Genomic DNA, 20,265 nt, shown 5'->3' on the forward strand with positions numbered 1-20,265 from the left:
GGAGGAGAGACATCTCATCCTGACATACAGGCTTGACCGTGGCACTATTCTGGAACTGTGTGCCCAGCTGGAGCCAGACCTGATGTCACCTATCCGCCATCCCACAGGAATCCCCCCTCAAGTGCAGGTGCTGTCAGTACTCCATTTCCTAGCAAGTGGGTCGTTTCAAACAACAGTGGCCATAGCATCAGGGATGTCCCAGCCTATTTTTTCCAACGTGTTGTCCAGAGTGTTGTCTGCCCTGCTGAAACACATGCGGAGCTACATCGTTTTCCCTGAGGTGGAGGATTTGGCTACAGTGAAAGGTGACTTCTATGCCCTTGGACATATCCCCAACATCATAGGTGCCATTGATGGGACCCATGTGGCTCTGGTCCCCCCCCACAGGAGTGAACAGGTGTACAGAAACCGGAAGAATTATCATTCCATGAATGTCCAGATAATATGTTTGGCAGACCAGTACATCTGCCATGTGAATGCCATGTTCCCTGGCTCAGTGCATGACGCCTACATCCTGCAGAATAGCAGCATCCCTTATGTGATGGGTCAGCTCCAGAGGCACCGTGTGTGGCTAATTGGTGTCCCTGGTTACCCCAACCTGTCATGGCTACTGACCCCAGTGAGGAATCCCAGGACTAGGGCAGAGGAATGCTACAATGAGGCCCATGGGCGAACTAGGAGGGTGATTGAGCGGACCTTTGGCCTCCTGAAGGCCAGATTCAGGTGCCTCCATATGACAGGTGGATCCCTATTCTACTCACCAAAGAAGGTGTGCCAGATCATCGTGGCCTGCTGTATGCTTCACAACCTGGCTTTGCGTCGCCAGGTGCCTTTTCTGCAGGAGGATGGTCCAGAAGGTGGTGTTGTAGCAGCTGTGGAGAGTGAAGAGGAGGAAGACGAAGAAGACGACATAGACAACAGGAACACGGTGATACTGCAATATTTCCAATGAACAGAGGTAAGAATACAAACTGGCCTACTACATGTACTTACACACTACTACCTCTGTACTGTCTGTCCTTTTCACCCAGTGTATGGTAACTGAGTTGTCACTTTCCCTTACGATTTCAGAGATCTGGGTCCCACAGTGTGACATCTGCTTTGTTTCCCCATGGACTACAGCTGTGTGACATTGGTATGTTGGCATCACAATGTAAATAAGCATTTTGGCACTGTAATTACAGATAACTATATTCACATTCACAGACAGACTCCTGATTGTTTTGTGCAATAACGGTGTTTATTAAGGTGCAAATTATTGGAGGGGGGTTGTAAATTGGTGAGGGGTGATGGTGGAGGAATGTCCATGGCAGAGTCCAGTCTATTAGTCTCACAGGTGCATTGTCCAAATGGGTCTGGGAAGTGGAGCTGCGGCAGTTTAAGGATGGACAGGGTGACAAAGTGGGACAGTGGGATGACTATCAGGGTGGTATCCTTTCTTGGTGGGGGTCTTGGCATCTTACTCTGTCCTCTTCCTGGATCTCAGGGACCGCTTGCGGGGTGGTTCTCCTTCTGCAGGGGGTGGGGTGCTGGTGGCCTGTTGGTCCTGTGTCGGTGCCTCCTGTCCACTAGCGCCGGCGGAGGTGGTGTGCAGTTCTTGGTCCATGCTAGTGTCAGGGGCCCTTTGTGGTGCCACAGTGTCCCTCAAAGTGGTCACTACCAGATTCAGCACCCCTATGATGGTGCCCAGGGCGGAGTTGATGGTTCTGAGTTCCTCCCTGAAGCCCAAATACTGTTCGTCCTGCACGAGCTGGGTCTCCTGAAACTTGGCCAGTACCGTAGCCATCGTCTCCTGGAAGTGGTGGTATGCTCCCATGATGGAGGAGAGGGCCTCGTGGAGAGTGGGTTCCCTGGGCCTGTCCCCACCCTGTCACACAGCAGCCCTCCCAGTTCCCCTGTTTCCCTGGGCCTCTGTCCCCTGGACCGTGTGCCCACTGCCACTGCCCCCAGGTCCCTGTTGTTGTTGGGGTGGTGGGTTAACCTGGGTGCCCTGTAGTGGGGAACACACTGCTGCTTGACGTGTCCTGGAGACAGAGGTGTGGGCCCGCTGGGTGGGTGCTGTGCTGGTGTTTCCAGAGGGGGGTAGGTCTGCAGTGGCCTGTGGCTGTGTGAGGGGAACCGACTGTCCCGAGGTCCCCAATGGGCCGGGCTGGTCATCTAGATCCAGGTCTACAGATCTGCAGTCATCACTGTGGGCCTCTTCTGGGGGGGGGAACATTTGTGGACCCTCCTGTGCGGTGACGTTGCGTAGGGGTCCTGCAGGGGTATAAAAGCATGATTATTGCATCTGTGTGTGGAATGGTGTGCAATGGCTGGGTGCCCGTGTCCCCCAGTGCTTGCATTCCTGTGTGTGGGATTTTGTGTCGGTGGTTTGGGGGGGGGTATGGGTCTGTGCAGTGGGCATGCTTTGGTGATGGGTGTCCATGCTTTGTGGTCGCATGCAGGGCTTGGTGTTGGGATGGGTGGGTTGTGATGGTGGGACATTTGCAAGGAGTAGGAGTGATGGGGGTGAGGCTGAGGGTGGGGGTATGTGTTGGCATGCAGATGGGGTGGGGGGGATGAAGTAGTGAAGATGTGACTTACCAGAGTCCATTCCTCCAGATACTCCGCCGAGGCCCTCAGGATGCAGGATCGCCAAGACCTGCCCCTCCCATGTCGTAAATTCTGGGGGAGGAGGTGGGGGTCCGCCGCCAGTCTTCTGCACTGCAATCCGGTGTCTGGATACCACGGAACGCACCGTCCCCCGTAGGTCGTTCCACCTCTTCCTGATGTCATCCCGATTTCTTGGGTGCTGTCCCACTGAGTTGACCCTGTCGACTATTCTGCTCCATCTTCCTTGCAATGGACGTCTGCTGCACCTGTGCTCCGAAATGCTGTGGCTCTACCCGGATGATTTCCTCCACCATGACCCTGAGTTCCTCCTCCGAAAACCTGGGGTGTCTTTGCGGTCCATGGGGTGGTGTTGGTGATGTGTGGGGTGGAATGTGTGGTGATAAGTGTGGTGATGTGTATTGGTGTGTTGTGTGAAGTGCGTGGTATTTGTGTGGGTGATGGTAATATGTGCGTCTGGGTGCTCAATTCTTCTATATGGTCTCTCTCTCTGTGCGTCGTCCCGATTTTTTTGTGGTGGGGGTTTGTGGGTGATGTGGGTGTGTGTTTTATATTGTATTGGGTGTGTGGGAGTGGTGTTTGTATGTGTATCAGGTGTGTGTATTTGGAATTGTCCAATGTGGCTGTGTTTTGTAGGAGTGTGTGTATTTTGAGCGCAGCGGTGTGTACCGCCAATGGGATACCGCGGTTGAAAGACCGCCGCGTGGATTCGTGTGTCGTGATAGTGTGGGCGTATTTCTGTTGGTGTGACGGTGTCGGTTTGGTTATCGACAGTTTATCGCTGGCCTTTGGTGTGGCGGACTTCTGTGGGTGTCTGTATTTTGGCGGTTTCCGAGTTGTGGGTCATAATGACCGTGGCGGTTTACCGCGGTGGTGTGTTGGCAGTATTCTGCACGGTGGTAAGCGGCTTTTACCGCCAATGTTGTAATGACCCCCATAATCCTAAAACCAGCTTTACTAAAAGATGCATTTTAAAATTGTGAGCTCGGAGACCCCAAACTCAACATGTCTATCTGCTCTCAAAGGAAATCTATGCTTTAATCATTTTTAAAGGTAGCCCCCATGCTAACCTATGAGAAAGATAGGCCTTGCAACAGTGAAAACTGAATTCGGCAGTATTTCACTGTCAGGACAGATAAAACACAGTACTATATGTCCGACCTTAAACATACACTGCACCCTGCCCATGGGGCTACCTAGGGCCTACCTTAGGGGTGTCTTACATGTAAGAAAAGGGAAGGTTTAGGCCTGGCTAGTGGGTACACTTGCCAAGTCGAATTTGCAGTTTAAAACTGCGCACACAGACACTGCAGTGGCAGGTTTAAGACATGATTACAGGGTACTAATGTGGGTGGTATAACCATTGCTGCAGGCCCATTAGTAGCATTTGATTTACAGGCCCGGGGCACCTCTGTACTAGGGACTTACCAGTAAATCTAATAGGCTAATCGTGAAAAGCCAATTACATACACATTTTATACAGGAGCACTTGCACTTTAGCACTGGATAGCAGCGGTAAAGTGCCCAGAGTAACAAAAACAGCAATAACAGAGTCCAGCACACATTAACAACCTGGGAAACAGAGGCAAAAAGTTAGGGGAGACCAAACCAAGGATGACAAGTCTAACAAAGCTGTACATAGGTTTGAGCATACATTTACATGTTGGGATACACTATGGATCCTGGAATGTGTTTTTGTTATTGTGAGATTTCCAGGCACTGTTTGGACATATGGCATGTGATGTGCCTTGATAACTGATGTTGGTTCCAACAATACATAATGACAGCGTTAACACTAAAATAATCTGGGTATTGAATGTTGGTGTGGTACACAAACAAAATCATAGAACAATGTGAGCTTTGAGAATTAAAGACATTGCATTTTTGTGACTTTTTTGTGTTGCAACTTGCCAGACTCCACTCCCCCAGATAGTTCTGTCAAGCCCTCAGGATGCAGGATGGGCAAGACCTTCTCCTCCCAGGGAAGAGTTGTAATAGAGCACTGGGAGGCCACCACCAGTCTTCTTGGCTTGCAGCTGGTGCCTGGCGACCAGGGAACAGACGATGCCCCTGAGGAAGTTCTACCTCTTTCTAATGTTCTCCTTTGTGTGCAGGGTGGTGGCTACAGCATTCACTCTGTTGATGATTATGTCCCACATTTTTATTTTCCTACTGAGAAGAGTAATCTTGATTTGTATTCCGAACAATTGTGGCTCTACTCTTATGATTTCATCCACCGTGACTCTTAAATCATTTTCAGAGAAACATGGATTATTTACGGTGACATGGTGGTAACAGGAACTTACTTAACATGGGAAGTGTAATAGGGTTTGAATGGACAAAAGTGTGTGCAGGGTGTTCTATGGGATGCTGGAAACAGGGTTGCCTAATCTATGTAACAATCAATATGTGTTGGTTGGGGTTCTTTGGCTTCGTGTGTAAATGCAAAAGATTGTGGTCTGTGAAGGGGTGTGTTTTATAGTGTGCTTTGGCCAATGTGTATCAGATATGTTGTTTTTTAAGTCATCCAGTGTATGTTTGTCTGTTACTTTGCTGACTGGGCACAGTGGTGGTCAACTGCCATTGGCTTACTGCCACGGCAACTGGGTGATTATAATATGCTCAGTGGTTGGCCACAGGGCTGACAGCATTGGAGGGCTGACTGCCTATATCCATGCTGCTGGCTGTCTGCCTTTCTTCTTTGTGAATTGATGGTCCTGCCTGTATAACTACTAATATGGCATTCTGAGGGACCGTCAGTGTGGCAGTCTTTTCAGAACCGTCTGTTTGTCTGTCTGTCAGGCTCTAAGTCATGTTCCTATCTCAATCGTAATTATTGTTCAATCTACAACCTAACTTTGCTCGTGTAAGTTCACTTGTTTTTTTACAGCATGCCTCTCCTAAGTTGAATGTTTCAAATCATTGCTTAACAACTTAGCTGTTTTTTAAATCATGATGGGTTCACCTGCTTACAACAGAGAAAATTTAAAAAACTGGTAAAAAGGGGACCGCAAAAAAGGTTCCACTGCCCCCTTTAGAGAGGCTGCTTAAAATCATGGCTGCTCCACTTTAGAGTTTCTGGTTGTATGTTTATTCATATATATGTTGTGCAGTATACACTGCAGACTTTAATTGACTACAATGAAATACATCATACAAGAAGAGAGACTGAATGTAAAAAAAATGATTGTAATTGATTTACAAAATGTAGAGGCTAAACAGTTGTAGATAAATGCATGTCCATGAAAAATAAAAAATAAATAGTTAAAAAAGCAATTTTTTAATAAACACATTGAATGTGTACATTGACGATGGCAACTACTGACATTCATTAAGCTTAACCATAGTTATTCCCTCTTTTATCCTAAGGTCATTCCATAACACATTTCCATTACCATGTTCGTGTCTCTGATTCTCTACCATTTTATGACTTGTCTACCACCTCATATTCCTCATGTTCATATGCCATTGCCATAACCTACACTGTTAATTCGACCTTCCGTTAACTAGCCAATCCCTAACTAACCCTAAAACTAGTCCATGTGAATCCATTACTCTGTCAAGTACCAATTATGACATCTTCCAAGATGTTTGGACTTCTGGCAAAGTGATACATTTTGCAGGGGGAGGTGGTGGAATTAAAAAGGCAGAGTAAGGGCAGGGCCACTGGGATGATGCAGTAATAAATTTTAAATTGTGTGCCAGGTTTTACTAAATTTTTCAGCAATAAAAGGCAAATGATGTGATATAATGTACCACATTATTTGGCAATTAAAATGTGCTGTTTCACATTTTTTACACTTTTCTGCTGTTATGGCAATAGTTTCACCTTATTATTACCACTTTAATATAGAAGCTGGTAATTAATAATTGCCCATTTAACCCACTTGTTGAGATATTTGAACTAGATGATAGAATATTGTAGGTGTGGAAAATACATAATTATTATGCATAAAACGTTTTGGTTGTAGAATTGCAAAATTCTCTGGCCCTGGTTATGAGGAGAAGTGACCAATCAGTGATGTGTGACTTTACAATAACAATGCAGTGCATACATCTAATCAGAGTCTTTTTCTCTCTCTTTAGGGACATTGCATAAGAGGAGATAGCTATAGAACAGCAGCTGGGAATAATAGAGGACAGTGTGGCAGCCTGAGGCAGTTGAAGGAGGAGGAGAATATGGAAGTTCCAACTACCATCATCAGGACTGCATTCCAGTTGGAAATAGACCATAGCCTCCACCACCACTGGAGTTGCTACAATCACAGTTGCTATTGAGGTGCAGCCTCAAACCCCCTGTGACCACCACCTCTTAGCCATCTCTAAATTTGCTCTGGGGAGCAGCTTTCCAGAACAGGGTACAGAGCCAGCTGGCTAGTGCAGGCTAGGGGAAAAAGCTTTTCCCCACCAGGTCTCTAATGAGAAATTACAAATAGCTAACCTTCATCTCTGTCCCTTTCAAATTTCAAGTTTAAACTTCCACAGCTATCCTTCTTGACCTAAATGCCCTACAAACAGCCCATGCTGTCACAAGGTCTAATCCATTGTTCTGCGTTGGGTGCAGTTTTCATACTTCATTAAGGTAAAGCATTGGCTTGGCAGCTGCTGCAGACTAACGTGTAATTAGCCTCCAGGAGCTTCAGGCAGGAAAAGTTAGCTTACTAAAAGTTACTATTCTTAGATATTCATTGGAAATTCTAACTTCACCAATTGATTGTCATCTTGATGCATACTAAAAATAGTCCTTTAATGACTATTTCATACAATGCCTGTCAAAAGTTACAGATTACGTTTATAATCTATTCCTTGATATTTTCTAGGATCCAACCTCAACCCTTCCAGGGAAAGAAGCTTTTGGTGGGACGTCTCTTAAGGAACATGCCAACTTTAATATTGAACATTCTACTTTCAAAAATCCTGCCTTGTGGGCAACAAAGTGTACTTAGGACTGACTCATAATTTTTTTTTATTTATAATAGCAGAAAACTGTGGGAAAATAAATTGACACACAATTGTTCAAACCTCAATGAAACAATCCATTATCACGGATTTGTGCCAAAACATGTGTAAGAAACTAGTGACTATCCAATGATGCATATAACTGTGGCATGCGAGGGAGGAAGCCAAAATACCTTATGAAACATTTAACTACATCTGTGAGTTAGTGCTAGGGACATTAAGCCAATAAACAGGACAAATAGAACCAATGGTTCTGAAAAAGCAGCCATTACATGCATGTGATGATCTTAAAGGAAAAATCCATCAAACTGCAATGTCAGGCCCTCACCAGTCTGCGGAGATGCCCTACCTCAACACTTCCACAGTGTTTAATCTCCAAGGAAGCCGACACAGAAGACCAAACTGGGGTATGCCAAAGCAGCAGAAAAGCAAATCAGAACTTGGGCCAGTCATGCCGCACATTAATTTCTAAAGAATAGAAGTGGACTCCAGGGGGCCTAGAAAGAAACACTCAGGATACCTTGAATCTCACAACATGGAATAAAGCGATAACCAGGCCTATAAGGGAAAACACTACCTTGTTGCTGGATCAGGGGGTCATAATAATTCGGGTATGAAGAGCACCAACATCGAGGGGCATGTAAAGAAATCTATACAAGTAAAAGCCTTACAAAAAATTAAACATGGGTATACCAAAGTTTACCCCTTTGTGTGTCCCATTAAGTATATGAATAAAGATCATTAAAAAAATTAAACACAAAGGAAAAAAAGAATATATACATCGCTCAATATTTTTAGACAATAAATTCTTGCCTACTGTTTTCCAGAATTGTATACTGCATGTAGATAAATATACAATTATCATTGTACAGTACAAAATCTTCTGTTCATATCCTTACCCAAACTTGTATTCCACATGATGCTAAAGACCACCCTTAATACATTAAAACCTTAAAGCCCTGGAATATGACTGTCTGAGAACAGACATAAATGGATATACATTCATGTGGCACATATGGAAACTTGCTATAGCTGCTCTAGATATCAGGACCCTTATACTAGAGTGTTAGTGTGTGCATTTTAAATCAGTAATCATATTTCATCCAAGTCATTCAAACTCTTAATTGCTGTTTCTCAATCATTTGTGCCTCTATGTCAGACAGAGTTAAGTTGTACTAAATAAATGACTGACAAACTAAGGTCATCAACTAAATGATGCATTTTCTTATCATGGTCCAGCAATGGGGAACCTTGTGTCTGGCATTTAATACATGATCCATGCTGAAGAATAAGGGCCTTCACCGGTCCATGGTCTAGCTTATGTATGCCTTGTCAGAGGGGCATTTCACATAATAAATGACATTCCTTGTGTTGCAGTAGGACGTTTTTGTTTGCTTATAGACTATATCATTCAATGTCACGCATTTAGTATCATTTGCAAATGTACAAGCAGAACACGTTGCACCTAAAATGACCAATACTTTTTATTTTCTTGACTTTGATGTTATATGTTAATGAGCATGTATGGGAGTTTGAATCTGTTTTGCTCTTAGGTATGGGAAGAGGTTCACATGCGGTGAACCAAGCTCTTTTTACAGCTGCTTTCAATACTTTCTTTGGGTAGTTCCTATCTGTAAGTTTGCTGACCAAAGTTTTGGGGTTCTTGAAGTAATCTTCCTTCTTGGTATAGTTCTTCCCAATGTGGAGAAACTGGCGATAAGGAAGGCTCTCTTTAATCTGAGGTGGCCACTAGAAACATGTATATTGTGATCTGCTGGTCTTGTATAGAAGCTGGCAAATATTTTAGCATCACTAGCTTTTATAAACAAACAAGGTAATTCACTTTTGTGGAATCACATGTAATAGAAAATCTCACATCTTATGATATTTTAATAAACCATTTGTAAAACATGAACAGCAGGGCCAGAGGTCAAGTCTAAATCATAAAGATGTCATCTTTATAACAATGCCTTTTTAAGTATGTTGCTTATAAGGATTGTCTACCCCCAAATCCACTTTGTTAAAAATAACATGTAAAGATTAGCTACCTTAGGGCAAAGCTAAACCTCATAGCTACACCTTTTACTTGTAAGAACAAGTCATCTTTGAAAATAAATTATTTTCTATACACAAGGTGGCCTGTTAGGATAGAAAATTCTCAGGGCACCTTGTGAGGTTGTGGCTTTTAGTTAAGGACCTTGGTGAGGACAGCAATGGCCTCATTTTTTGGAATGTTGGTGTATAATGCCTCTATGCCAAATGTGAAGAGAACATTTGTGGAAATATCTTGTCTATCCCTCTATATTGTTAATGAGACCCTTAGAGTATCTCACATATGCTCTTGTAGTGCCAACAAAATGTTTTAAAATGGTACCTATGTATTGTGCTAAAGGCTCATGGAGGGAATCACACACTGAAATGATAGGTCTTCCAGAGGGTTAGTGGAATTTTCATGTACTTAAGGAAGAGTACAGATTACCAGTGTGTGAGGGTCCTTTTTCAGTTCTTTTGTGCTCTTTTGGACATATCCACCCCCGCATATTGCTTGACATCTTAATTTTATCAGCTAAATCTACTTTAGGATTTTCATTAGTTAACCAGGCAAACCCTTTATGCTTTTTTGGCACTGATTTTTAAAGTAGGGGTTTCTGCCTGTTACAAAGGGTTATTTGGCAAGGTTGACCACAAGAGTTTATGCTCCTGCAGACAGGATACAAGGGGGAGGCCAGAAGCCATGTTTTACAGGCCCACTCTATAGATAACACAATAAGTGTTGCGTTCCATTATTGGTATTTAACCTCGAGGCCTTGGGTGTATTTTTATTCCATTTACTAGGGATTTGGAGGCAAATTATATATGTCAAGCAGGGGTAAGCCATTTTAACCATCTTTCAAGTTTCAGAGTACATACATTAGGAGCCTAACAGAGGTGCTCCACTGTGCAGAATTCAAAAACCAGCAAAAACATGGCCCAGAAAAAGCTAAAAAATGGACGGCCATGCAAGGACATACGGTATCTTAAAAATAAAAAAGATATAGGGTTCAAAATGCAGATTCCCTATATATTCATAAATAGAATGTTAATGTCAAGATGTTTTATTTTGATGTGGTTACATTATGACCTACTCTTTGTGAAGGCTTTTTTGAGCTACTGATGCAGAGCAACCATGAGTTACTTGAACTAAACTAGTGGCCACATGTCATTGAAATCCCAGGAATATAACTGACAAGAGGTGTAGCTAGCAAGTTGTTCACACGAAAGGCAGCACACACATCAGTGAAACAGCCACTGCCATCAAAGACAATTTGTACATTAATGGAATGCCAATAGTGTCTGTTGCAGAAAGAGTATTTCCTGCATTAGGGTGGCTGCAGTGCAATTTATGTGTAGAATCTAATGTCCAAGTGAAGTGGGAAATGTCATACAATTTCTTTGCTACCTGTTTCCTTTCTGACAGTGACGTAGCAATGAACTGGTACTGTATCGTATTACCTGTTTTAGGCATGGTGATTGACATTCTTATGAGATGCCCATGGTCTCTAAACTGACCTCTGGAAAGATCCAGTAGCTATGAAAAGGAGTGCATCCAGTAGGTGAATTCAGGTTCTGTTCATAGTCTGCAACAGTGTTGAGGGTCATGTCTACTGAGAAGAGGTATCAAACATAAACTGCGTGTCTGCACATGGCAAAGATGCTGATCCTCTGCCTGTAAATGATCACTCTGCCTCCTGAAATAATTTTCCATCAATCTTAGGGGGAATGCACTAAAGATATTCACAAACATGATGAAACAAATATTTTTTCTCAGTGTCTTTTTTTTTAAATGTAGGCAGACTGTGTGTTATTGGTGTCTGTAAGCAGTGAGTTCTGTGTTGATGTGTGTGGCAGAGTCCACTCCCCTCTTGCAGTAGTACGTGTGGTGCATGTGACGGAAGCCTTCTTACAACACATGTTTTATATTACTTATAGCTAAAATGAATGCTGTTTTGAATTTTAAATAGTTTTCAATTTTCAAAATCAATAAAATTAAAATATAATGCAATAATTTTTAGAGATACAAAAACTGTATTTTCCTCTTTTACCTATGTAGTGTTAGTGGTACTCATTACCTCCATTTTTTATGACTTCAAAATCAAATTCTTTTATTTATGCACAATTAATTAAAAGCGTTGCATAGAGTGCAATACATTATGGGGGTCATTACAACCCTGGCGGGCGGTGTTAAAGCGGCGGTAAGACCGGCAACAGGCCAGTGGTAAAAATTTTGCAATTACGACCATGGCGGAAACCGCCAACAAAGACAGCCATTTTAACACTCAGACCGCCACGGCGGTACAAACAAACAGCGCGGCGGTCACCGCCAACAGACAGGTGGGAGACAATGTACCGCCCACTCACTATTATGACAGGCCAATCCACCACCTTTTCCGGGGCGGATTCACCGCCGATAAAAACACGGCTGAAACAGCCATTTCAAAGTGAAAACGCTCACCTCTACACACTCCATGAGGAATGACGACACCATGGAGCCGGAACTCCATATTCTTCCTGCACTAGTCTTCCTGCTCCTGTACCAGGAGCACCAACGCCAGCGGCGAAGACCACGGTGAGTACTGCACCTACGACACAGGGGAGGGGGGAGGCAAAATACAGGGACACACACATGCAACACCCCCACCCCCACCCTCACCCACTACAACACACACACCAATGCATATCCAAACATTACAGTAACACCCCCCAACCCCCCCGGAAGAATGCAAAGACAAAAGGAAATGAGTGGAACCATTGTAATATATCAAAATAGAGTAAGCAAATATATACACTATTAACAAAACATACACCACGAATAGTAGTCCAGGTATTGCACTATTCATAGTCAGTGGACCACTGGGCCCAAAATGCATGGGCGAGGCCCACACAAGATACCTGAACATGACGGAGAGAACACTGCAGGGGCATCAGATAGAAATACAACAGGCACCTCAGGGGGAAGGGAAAGGGGGGCACCTCAGCAGGATAAGTGCACGACGCCAGATCCACGAGGGGGCTCCATGCCCATTGATGTATCCTGGGGAGTGCAAAGCCACAGTCTCTCAAGTCTCTACAGTCAGTGGTTTGCCCACTGTACCATCCTGGGGAGTGCAAAGCCACAGTCTCTCAAGTCTCTACAGTGGGTGGTTTGCCCACTGTACCATCCTGGGGAGTGCAAAGCCACAGTCTCTCAAGTATCTCCAGTGGGTGGGTTGCCCACTGTACCATCCTGCGGAGTGCAAAGCCACAGTCTCTCAAGTCTCTCCAGTGAGTGGTTTGCCCACTGCTTTATACTGGGGAGTGCAAAGCCACAGTCTCTCAAGTCTCTCCAGTGGGTGGTTTGCCCACTGTACCATCCTGGGGAGTGCAAAGCCACAGTCTCTCAAGTCTCTCCAGTGGGTGGTTTGCCCACTGCTTTATCCTGGGGAGGTCAAAGCCACAGTCTCTCAAGTCTCTCCAGTGGGTGGTTTGCCCACTGTACCATCCTGGGGAGTGCAAAGCCACAGTCTCTCAAGTCTCTCCAGTGGGTGGGTTGCCCACTGTACCATCCTGGGGAGTGCAAAGCCACAGTCTCTCAAGTCTATACAGTGGTTGGTTTGCCCACTGTACCATCCTGGGGAGTGCAAAGCCACAGTCTCTTAAGTCTCTCCAGTGGGTGGGTTGCCCACTGTACCATCCTGGGGAGTGCAAAGCCACAGTCTCTCAAGTGGATAACAGTCTCCACTGGTTCTGGAGGTTGACTGGCGCCCAGAGTGCTTCATCCTGTGCAGGACAGATGGAGTGGATGCATGTCTCTGTCAGAGTCACCAGATCCTCGGGGTCTGTGCACGTTCCCAACACTTCCACCACAAGACAGCTCCAATACTCTGATTAGATTTATCACAGAGTCTAAGAGAGTCCAAGTGGGGAAAAGGGGATTAGGATGGGAACAGCTGGGAAGGAGACCTGTAGGAAGCAAAAGGTTAAAACACAACATCAAAATTACATCTCATGAAATCAGTACCATGCTACAACTCTAAGCTTCGTCTTTTCCAAAAAACATGAACAACCCTAGAATAGTCCTAAAACTGACTAGGCTTTAGATGAGCGAATGCCTGAGGAGGAAACAGGAAAAGTTAAATAGGACTTTCAGATTCGAGTACTTTCTTTAGCATGAGAATCAGGAAACACTCTGAGCAATTTCTAAACAACCATATGAATCTCCTTTTAAGAATATATATCAGGAACACACAGCATTACATCTAGAACTCTGGTATTGTTGTGTTCATCTCAGAAAAAACATTGGGAAGTGAATTGCGCACATTGCAGATTTTTATATGAGTATTAAACACCATAAAGGATTGTGCACCATGAAATCACACAACATAGATTCAAGGAATAAATCACGCAACGTGTCAACTTGAAGTGCTACCAAGAAAATGTCTTAGAATAGTAGCGCACAGTAATTTACATTATTTATACACTAGGAAAGAATTGCGCGTCTTGCCGATTCAAATGCCACCATACAAATGCCAAGAAATGGTAGCGCACAATGAACAACATGAAAAGCACTCAGGGAAAGAATTGCGCGTCTTGTCGATTCAAATGCCACCATGCAAATGCCAAGAAATGGTAGCGCACAATGAATAACATGAAAAAACACTCAAGGAAAGAATTGCGCGTGTTGCCGATTCGAATGCCACCATGTAAATGCCAGAAAATGGTAGCGCACAATGAACAGCATGATTTACACACGAGAAGTGAATCGCGCGTTTCGCCGATTCGAATGCCACCATGTAAATGTCAAGAAAAGGTAGCGTGCGCGCAATGAACAACAAAGTTAAATGCTCATGAAACGAGTTGCACGTCTTGCCAACTCGTAAAACATCATGTAAATGTGAAGAAATATCAGCGCGCAATGAACAACAATGTAATAACAAAGTCAAATCTTTATGGAATAAATTGCGCGTCCTCCCTATTTGCAAACCACCATACAAATGTCAAAAAATGGCAGCACACAAGTAATCTGTTATTCATTTAAGAATTAAAATCAAGAATATGAAAATTCTCAATTACGGTGTTGGGAAATGTCCAAACACCGTCTTACCGCCTGGAAACAGTGATCACCAATGAGAGATGAGTGCAGAAGACTGGAAAATCCAAATAGGCTGCCGGGACAGGAGCTCAGGAAGAAGCTGCTGCTCTGCACCGGGTCCTCTGAATAGTGAGCACTGGAAGTTTGGCTGACTCTCTTTTATAGAGTCTTGGCCCAGCCTAGAACCACGCCAAGGCATGTTGCAGGGAAAGTCTCTAGAAGGCCCTGGAAAGGGACCACACCCTAACACACTCTGAATGTCTGCAGCAATACATTGCAAATGTACAGTATTTATAAGCACCTTAAAAATGAATCTTTTGGATGGAATTCTGCAATGCAAAAGGTTAAACAATAACATATCATCACAATGCATAAATTACATTATCTTGCGGGTGTTGGGTTTTTGCATTCTAGATTCCCGTAGAGCGCGCACTGTCCTGGTGTTGACAGTCTCCACTGGTTCTGGAGGGGGACTGGTGCCCAGAGTGCTTCATCCTGTGCAGGACAGACGGAGTGGATGCATGTCTCCACTGGTTCTGGAGGGGGACTGGGAGGGGGACTGGTGCCCAGATTGCTTTATCCTGTGCAGGACAGACGGAGTGGATGCATGTCTCCACTGGTTCTGGAGGGGGACTGGTGCCCAGAGTGCATCACTCACCCCGTGACGGTCCCTGTTGCGTCACTGCCCCTGCCACTCATGGGCTAGCAGTGCTTGAGTTGGCGGTGCTTGCCCTGTTCAGCGGTGCTTGACTTGGCGGTCCTTGCCCTGTTCAGCGGTGCTTGCCTTGGTGGTCCATGCCCTGTTCAGCGGTGCTTGCCCTGTTCAGCGGTGCTTGCCTTGGCGGTCCTTGCCCTGTTCAGCGGTGCTTGCCCTGTTCAGCGGTGCTTGCCTTGGCGGTCCTTGCCCTGTTCAGCGGTGCTTGCCTTGGCGGTGCTTGCCCTGTTCAGCGGTGCTTGCCTTGGCGGTGCTTGCCTTGGCGGTGCTTGCCCTGTTCAGCGGTGCTTGCCTTGGCGGTGCTTGCCCTGTTCAGCGGTGCTTGCCTTGGCGGTCCTTGCCCTGTTCAGCGGTGCTTGCCCCGTTCAGCGGTGCTTGCCTTGGCGGTCCTTGCCCTGTTCAGCCGTGCTTGCATTGGCGGTCCTTCATTGCCCAGCTGGGCTGGGGCTGGTGGTCCTTCATTGCCCAGCTGGGCTGTGTCTGGCGGGGCCCTCCTGGGCAGCTGGGCTGTGGCTGGCGGGGCCCTCCTGGGCAGCTGGGCTGTGGCTGGCGGGGCCCTCCTGGGCAGCTGGGCTGTGGCTGGCGGGGCCCTCCTGGGCAGCTAGGCTGTGGCTGGCGGGGCCCTCCTGGGCAGCTGGGCTGTGGCTGGTGGGGGCCCTCCTGGGCAGCGACGATGGGGCTGGCAGGGCCCTGCTGCCCAGCGAGGATGATGGCGGTCTTCTCTGCCGTGCTGCTCTTCCCAGACTTTGCGGGTCTCTTCTGCTCCTTCCCCACCTTGGGAGGAGTCACAGCAGAGTCCACACTCCCCCCCGGGACTCCTGTGATCGGCTTGAGTGGCTAGAGTCTTCCCCCTCTCCCGCCGGGCACTGGCCAACTTCTGGTGCTTCACAGGGGGGAGGACTGGCTGTGCTCTGGCTCCGTGATAGACTGGCTGGCCTGGTGGCCGGTGCACTCCACATACCTGTGACAACAGGCACCACTGGTTTAAGTGATTTTGTGGCTGAGGTGCTAGTACGGGACCTATGAGTTGGACGGGGGGCGGTGGTGGGAAATAGGTTAAGGGTGGACAGGAAAAGTTGTTTGGAGACACTGTGACGGGTTGCTGGAGGGGGCTTAGTAGTGGAAGAAGAGGAGGTGGTTGTAGGAGGTGTAACTTTTGTGGCTTTGGGTGCAGGTGCATGCGCTGGAGGCTGTCGTGAGGTGGGTGTATGTTGGGTGGGTGTGTGCCTGCGTTTGTGTATCTTGGGAGGGGGGGTCACAGACACACTGGGAGAGGACACAGGGAACGTGTGTATGGTAGTGGTGGTGGTGACTGCACGTGAGCGGGGTGTGCTGCTGGGTGTGCTGGTGCGGGACGTAGTGGCTGTAGAGGTAGTGCATGCAGGTGTGAGTGTAGACTAGACTGGGAGGGAGGAGGGAGACGACGAGGAGGGGGACACAGTGGAGGCAGTGGATGCTGATGTGTCTGTATGTGTGTGATGCTTGCATGAGTGCCTGTGGGATCTGTGGTGCTTACGTTTGCCTGAGCTTCCCTTGTGTGGTGAGGTGTGTGCAGGTTGGTCTGATGGTGTGCTTTGGATAGGCAGAGGTACAGGGGATTGGGTCTGGGTGGAGGAAGTTGGAGGGGGGAGGCTAGACACAGGGACAATGGCTGCCATCAGTGCTGAGGCCAGAGTCTGAACGGTTCGATGAAGGGCAGCCTGACCAGAATGAATGCCCTCCAGGAATGCATTTGTGTGTTGCAACTCCCTTTCTACACCCTGGATGACATTCAAAATGGTAGACTGCCCAACAGTGAGTGACCTGAGCTTCCCTTGTGTGGTGAGGTGTGTGCAGGCTGGTCTGATGGTGTGCTTGGGATAGGCAGAGTTACAGGGGATTGGGTGTGGGTGGAGGAAGTTGGAGGGGGGAGGCTAGACACAGGGACAATGGCTGCCATCAGTGCTGAGGTCAGAGTCTGAACGGTTCGATGAAGGGCAGCCTGACCAGAATGAATGCCATCCAGGAATGCATTTGTGTGTTGCAACTCCCTTTCTACACCCTGGATGGCATTCAGAATGGTAGACTGCCCAACAGTGAGTAACCTGAGGATGTCAATGGCCTCCTCACTGAGGGCAGCAGAGGTGACAGGGGCAGGGGCTGAGGTGCCTGGGGCAAAGGTGATGCCCACCCTCCTGGGTGAGCGGGCACGGGGTGAAGGCTGACGGGCTGCTGGGAGGGCGGTGCTGGTAGGGGGGGCGGCAGCTGTACCTGTTGAAGTGGGAGGCACAGATGTTGCCGCCACCACGGAGCTCCCATCGGAGGACGAGTCTGTGTAGCTGGTTGCAGATCCTGTGACTGCCGTGGTGCTCCCCTCACCCTCCGTCCCACTGGTGTATTCTGAGTCCATAGTGTGGGCCTCCATGCCCCTGTGGGATGCAGCTCCCTCGTGCTCCGGTGCCACTGCACCTCCGACTGATGATGCTGATGCTCACAAGATCAGGGAGACCGCAAAAAAAAATGGGGGGAAACAGAAGAAAGACATGTTGAGTGCATGTATTACCGCTACCGTTGGCGGACAAGACAGACACAGCAGCCCCCTGCACTACGTCACGCTGTTGGGCTCTACACTGCAATTCCTGGGAAATGGCCTACAAGGCTATGGACAACATCTGCACACATAGATGACACAGGGGCATGAATACCTGTACTTGGCACTCTACAGAGGTGGGGTGGGGGGCCACAGGACCATGCCTTACGAAGGGGCCTAGCCTAGGGAACTCGCCCTGGCCTAGGGAAACCCACAGCCCTCCTCCTCCACCCAGACACCTCCACTGCGCGCAAAGTCAGCAGAATGAGAGTGTACTCACCCCATTGTGTCTGCTGTGATGCCCTCAAGCGTCCATCCAAATCAGGGTAGGCCACCGCCAGGATCCTGAACATCAGGGGGGTCATGGTTCGACAGGCACCCCTCCCACGTTGGGAGGCCATCCCCAGCTGAGCCTCCGCCATCTTCTTGCTCCAGCGGCGAATGTCCTCCCATCTCTTCCGGCAGTGGGTGCTCCGTCTGTGGTGGACCCCCAGGGTCCGGACGTCCTTGGCGATGGCACGCCAAATATCCTTCTTCTGGTGGGCCCTGACCTACATGAAATGTACAGGGGAAGAAGAGAAGTCATTACCAACTGCACCGTCAAAGTGAGTGGCCCCCATCCCTACCCTTGCCATGTGGCACATGCACCCACCGTCTTTCATGCACGCAGAACTCTGCCCCCTTCCTTCTTACAACCAGCCCTCTCCACACCCGCATAGCCCATCCAGCATGCTCCCTATGTACTTACCTGTTGGTCTGGAGGACCGTAGAGTAGCGTGTACTTTGGGAGGACCCTGTCGACGAGCTTCTCCAACTCCTCCGCAGTGAAGGCAGGGGCCCTTTCCCCAGACGCATGAGCCATTGTCTCTTCCAGACCGAGGTCACAGCAGCACTTGCAGTGTAGGTCCTCTCCTGTCGAAGATCATGTATTGAGTGATTCAACAGCTAGAAAATGGCAGTCACGTCCGCAGCGTACATCGTCATTGGCTCCTGGGTCCCATAGGGTCTAATGTTAACCAATGCAGCATTGCGCCGCGGTCTTCGACCGCCTACCGCGACGGTGTACAACACCAGCGCTGTTACCGCACATCCCGTTGTCCCGCTTTAGAGGTCAGGCAGTTGCCATTTCAGGGGCCCACATGGCCTAAATACCAACTGTGTCACACATACCTAGGCCTACTCTCAACACACATACAGGCCAGAATTTGTAGATGAATCGTGTTCTGTCTAGACTGTGGGTACATACCTCTGAGTTGTTTGACTCTGTGCCTGCTGTTGTCCTTCATAGGCACCGTCTGCTGGGACATGTGAGGAGATGGCGGAATCCTCCGGTGTACCGACCGCTGGTGTACCTGTCGACGATGGAGGAAAGAAATGTGATCATCACCTACAGGTTTGACCGTGCCACAATCTAGGAACTGTGTACCCAGTTGGAGCCAGACCTGATGTCTGCAATCCACCATCCCACAGGAATCCCCCTCAAGTGCAGGTGCTGTCAGTGCTCCATTTCCTTGCAAGTGGGTCTTTTCAAACAACTGTGGCCATGGCATCAGGGATGTCCCAGCCTATCTTTTCCAAAGTGTTGTCCAGAGTGTTGTCTGCCCTGCTGAAACACATGCGGAGCTGCATTGTTTTCCCTCAGGTGGAGGACTTGCCTACAGTGAAAGGTGATTTCTATGCTCTTGGACATATCCCCAACATCATAGGTGCTATTGATGGGACCCATGTGGCTTTGGTCCCCCCCCCACAGGAGTGAACAGGTGTACAGAAACCGGAAGAGCTACCATTCTATGAATGTGCAGATGGTGTGTTTGGCCAACCAGTACATCTCCCATGTAAATGCCAAGTTTCCTGGCTCAGTACATGACGCTTACATTCTGAGGAATAACAGCATCCCTTATGTGATGGGGCAACTCCAGAGGGACCGTGTGTGGCTATTAGGTGAGGACAAGGACCCTATACTGTGTGAATAGTCGTCTGGGTCTGGGGTTGTCCCTAAGGGTTAGTGTGTGTCTAATACTTGTCCCTCAGCATTTGCAGGTGACTCTGGGTACTCCAACCTGTCATGGCTACTGACCCCAGTGAGAAATCCCAAGACAAGGGCAGAGGAACGCTCCATTGAGGCACATGGACGAACTAGGAGAGTCATAGAGGGGACCTTCGGCCTCCTGAAGGCCAGATTCCGGTGCCTCCATATGACAGGTGGTTCCCTCTACTACTCACACAAGAATGTGTGCCAGATCATCGTGGCCTGCTGTATGCTGTACAACTTGGCTTTGCGACATCAGGTGCCTTTTCTGCAGG

This window comes from Pleurodeles waltl, chromosome 3_1 (assembly GCF_031143425.1).
Source record: "Pleurodeles waltl isolate 20211129_DDA chromosome 3_1, aPleWal1.hap1.20221129, whole genome shotgun sequence".
NCBI classification, from domain to species: Eukaryota; Metazoa; Chordata; class Amphibia; order Caudata; family Salamandridae; genus Pleurodeles; species Pleurodeles waltl.